This window comes from Microcaecilia unicolor, chromosome 7, assembly GCF_901765095.1.
Source record: "Microcaecilia unicolor chromosome 7, aMicUni1.1, whole genome shotgun sequence".
Taxonomy (NCBI): Eukaryota; Metazoa; Chordata; class Amphibia; order Gymnophiona; family Siphonopidae; genus Microcaecilia; species Microcaecilia unicolor.
This window is the reverse complement of record NC_044037.1, coordinates 97,596,082-97,600,678: the sequence shown is the minus strand read 5'-3', so window position 1 is coordinate 97,600,678 and position 4,597 is coordinate 97,596,082. Positions and strand designations below refer to the sequence as shown.

The 4,597-nt window shown below is 38.5% G+C and overlaps 1 long non-coding RNA gene across 1 annotated transcript; it reads left to right on the top strand.

Annotated features, from left to right (window-relative positions):
* The first annotated feature begins 525 nt into the window (after positions 1-525).
* On the top strand, positions 526-3,372 carry LOC115473770. The gene is made up of 3 exons (XR_003942745.1): positions 526-669; positions 795-833; positions 3,268-3,372. It is a non-coding gene; the product is annotated as an uncharacterized LOC115473770 (long non-coding RNA).
* Positions 3,373-4,597: the final 1,225 nt, after the last annotated feature.

The following is a 4,597-nucleotide window of genomic DNA, read 5'->3' as shown; positions in this document are numbered from 1 at the left end:
GGGGTGGGTGGAGGAGAAGATGGCATTGGGTTGGGCAATAGGAATTTACCTACCCAAAAAGGTAGAATACCAGAGAGAAAGAGTCCCAATCAGGGCCTATTGGACTTACTGTGTTACTTCCTCACACCTTTCATTCTCCTACTGAGCAAGTCATTTCTAGCCATATCTTGCCCTCTTGCGGATCTCTGTTATCCATTCCTTTACAGTTTTACCTGCTCACTCCTCTGTGCTGCTCATTCCTTTTGTTGGCAGTCTGAACAGCAGTAGCAGCATCTGATATTAGAATCCATCATCGGATCATTTGTGCTCTGCATTTCTTGTTGATCTGTGATATTTTATGGTTACCAAGAGAAGGTGGGTTTTTAATACAATTGTTAGAACTGCAGCTAGAATGAGTCAGGATCATGTGACCTGCAGAGGTGAACTCATTTGCATAGAGGCTGTATTCAGGAGTAGACACACCTTCAGAGATCTGAGCTCAGGAAATGCCCTATCTCATATGGGTAATGTGAATGGCACATTCTAGTGAGAGGTTGCTCCTGGCGAATACTGTCTGCTCCCTGTGCCTGAGAGGGCAGCTCAGATTCACTGTGCATTTGTGCTATGGACATTTCCAGCTCTTTACCTGCCATGGTGCTGAGGGCCTGCAGACGGTGTGGGCCTCTCTCAGTAAGTGCTGTGCTCTTTTTAGAGAGGTGTATGCGTGTTTGTGTATGTGCTTGGAGTTATGTGCAATGCACCTGTGTACAAGATATTTGAGAATGTGTCAATTCTGTGTTTCTCCTTTTCTTTAGCATGGAAAGAAGTCCAAAGACCTTCCCACTATAGATTGGGTAAGTGCCACTGTGCTTTCACAGAATTCTTGTACTCTGTGGTGAAGGGTCAGCAATGTGGTGGTGTGAGGTTGGGTTAGGCAGCCAGTTACGTGTGCAGCTGGATGTCAGGAAATGAAACCACCTGGGTGTAAGTGCATGTGGATGGCAGAATAACAAGTCAGCTGCATACTTTTGCAGCTAGAAGTCAGGACAGCCAGCTGTGTGTCTGTGCAGCTGGATGAACTCTGGAGGATGCTGTATCACCACTTACAGCTGGTGGAATATTTGATCACCCAGTAACATCTCCATCTAATAAAATCAGAATCCGATGATGAGTTTTACTTACTCTCCTTAACTGAAAGATTTTTCACACATAGCAAAGGGTTGCTGTTAATCATAGTTTAAAATTTGTATGATACCTTTTTGTGGTGAATTCTAAATTGAGCTCTATCACGATCATTTGGCATTGCTATATAGATGGGATGAACTGAAGTTTGTTTTTATCTTGTTTTTGCATTGTCCATGATATCTAAATCATCCCAGAAGACATTTGTTTAACCTGCTCTTAAAATCTCTGATGAATATTTTTACAGATTTTGGGTAGAGGTAACAGAAGTGATTGATATCCTTCTAGAATATCTATTTGGCTATAAAGGGAATGCAGGTGTTGTGGGTGTGTTTCTTAGGGGTCTCACTCCAATTTTGGCTCTGGCCACAGAAGAATTGACCTGCAGAGAAAGGATGTGGGTTCACTTTAAAAGACGAATGGCTCTCAGATGCCTTAAATGTAATTCTTATGGAGACTGTGTTCTATGTTAACAGTGAAAGCCTGAATAAGTTTATTGAAGCTTGGAAGGGTTTGCTTGTGTCCTTTATGCCATGGTGCATGGTTAGCAAAATGCTGGTGGAGATTTCAGCTGCACCATTTAATTACAGCTTTGTTTTGTATACTATGCTGTATACAGACTCATATTTTTCCTGTGTATTACATTTTCTTTTCATCTGTACAAGTATTAACATTTCAGTAGAGAAATGCTTTTTAAAAAAATGCTCCAATGACAGCAGTTTCACCACCTCCCAATGCGCTGTGTACCCTACATTTATGACTAAAAAGATATTCTTATCTATTTTAAGTCTTTATTTAAATATATTTTTCTTGTCTAATCACTGGTGGAAATGTGGCATAACCGTTACCATTTTCTTTATAATGCCACCACTAAGGGCTCCTTTTACTAAGGTGCGCTAATAGATTTAGTGCATGCTAATGATTAGCATGCGCTAAATTCTAAGATGCCCGTAGGAATATAACGGGTTTCTTAGCATTTAGCATGCACAAAATCTGTTAGCACACCCTAAACATTTGAACAGTGCTATAAAGTTCTCTAATTCTGATTTACTATGAAAATGAATACACGCAGCTCATTTGACCTTTCCTCATAGGTGCTGTTTTCACAGACCACTTAAATATCTTGCTTTTCTCTTGCTTTTCTCCTAAATCACCAGGTGTTATTTTACCACAAATTTGTGCTATTTTGGGGTCCCACTTTATGCAATGAAACCCAGTTTCTAATAACTTAGGTTAACAGTAAAATAATCCTTTGTAACTGTAGCTCACATTGATAACTCCCTCCCCTTAATGCGCTAATACTTCTCTGTATAGTGTAAGTAATTTCTGTAACAATCTTATTTTTTTCATGTTGAATTTGTAGTTTATTAAAACTGGCAGATCCTTTTTTTCACTGCTTTTATCTAGCTAATCATGATGTTACAGGTTGTATCTGTGCTTCTGATTTATCATTCCTGTGTAATACCTGGTTTTTGTCATCACAGAAAATCATGCTATTTATTTCTGAAAATTTTTCAATTTTGCCAAGATGATTTTAAAGTTAATCCCTTCTTTCAGTGTGTTCATATCTCTTCTCTGCTGGTGCCAGGGAGGTGTAGTCTTAATGAATTTGGAGAGGTCCCCTGGAATTGGTGGGAGAGAGGGATCCAGGTTTAATACCCATAAGTATTTTCAAAGTTATATTGGTGAAATTTTCAGAATCTTCTCTGGAGATGCATTGATTTTACTGGAAGCTCAACACATGATAAATATACTTTCTAGACTCTGCACCAGTAAAATATAGAATCTGTAGGATAAAAGTACAGTTTTTGAGTGTTATTGATATACTGTTGTGCATTTTCCAATACTCCATAATTTATTTGGAGCCTCTGGATATTACAGGATGAATATATCCTGTCCTGTTATTCGCCAAATGCAGAAGGATAAAGTGTTAACTACTCAAAGCTTTAAGGTTTTCAGAAAGCTGTAACAAGGGAAAACGGTAGGGAAAATACCTTGATCCTGTGAGTATTGTTTCTGTCTTGGTTTCATTGGGGGTGATTTGGAGCAACAAATAATTAAGTGTTGCAAAGCAACTGCTTTAATAGGAGGGATTGGAAATTTCAGGGAGAGGCAGATTCTACATGCCTGAAGAACCTAAAAACTGTTTCTGTGGATGCTGTTGGTGCCTGAGTTTTTGATTACATGACATGATGTAAGAGGCTGTAACACTGAAAAGTAAGCATCTATTTTTTCTTTATAAGATACTAGCACAAGTCGCAGAAAACATGCTTACATTTAAGATGTGATCATTTAGTGTAAATGCCTGTGCCTAGATGTTAGCCAGAATGCACGTAAATTAAAGTATTTTATAATTTACACACAAATTTGCACATTTAGCCCATGATATACCCATAGGTAACGTATGTGCCATCAAAACATGGTGTGTACTTTTTCACTAATCGGTATTCTATAAAAGACCATTTGTGCATGTAAGTGATCACTTATGCATGCAAATGATTAGAATACCAACAAAAGCCATGCTGTAAGCCAAAAGTGGGATGAAGGAAGTGCTTTATTGGAGCTACTTAAATGACCCAACATGGGCCGTGTTTCGGCAACCCTGCCTGTGTCAGAAGTCATTTTTAAGCATAGAGTCAAGACCAAATTAGTAGCTCTGTGCTTCCTTTGCAATCTCAACATCAATTGAAATCCCAAATATCACCATAGATCAGTTACCAAGAAAGTAAAATTAATACTTGGGATTCAGTTGATACAGAGATTGCAAAGGAAGCACAGTGCTACTAATTTGGTCATGACTATATGCTTAAAAATGACCTTTGATGCATTGATGAAACATGGACCTTCTTTGCCTCTCACTTGCAGAGCTGCTGGCTCCTATAAGTTGTTATATTTCTGTCCTCCTCCTGACTTTATAACTGTTCAAGCTGCTAAATTTCTGCCCCCTCCTGACTTTATAACTGTTCTTTTGCCTTGTGTTTTTTATGCTGAAATTGTTTAATAAGGGTACTTTATTTCCAGATCTATGTTTTGAATCTTCTTCCTACTGCAGAGTTGACTGAGGTTTAATTTAATTAATTTGGCTCCCATTGTACCTGGTACCTAGTAGGGTCTGTGTCTTTAAGGGAGGGGCTGCTTACTGGAGAGTTGGGAATTCCTGAAAAGCACACCCTTGTGTTTTGTTGTACTGCATGCCTAAAAGCTAAGCTTTTCTGAATTTATATATTTTAGATTTGTGTGTTTGGATTGATTCATAGATTCTAAACTGCTCTCTTACCTGTGTGTCCCTCTTTCTTAATATCTTCCTTGATAATCTGCTGACTTTACCTCTATCTATCCTATACTGGAGAAAAAAAAAACCTTTTCCTCTCAGCTGCAGAGATGCTAGTTCCTATAAGTTGCTATATTTCTGTCCTCTTCCTGACTTTATAGTCCC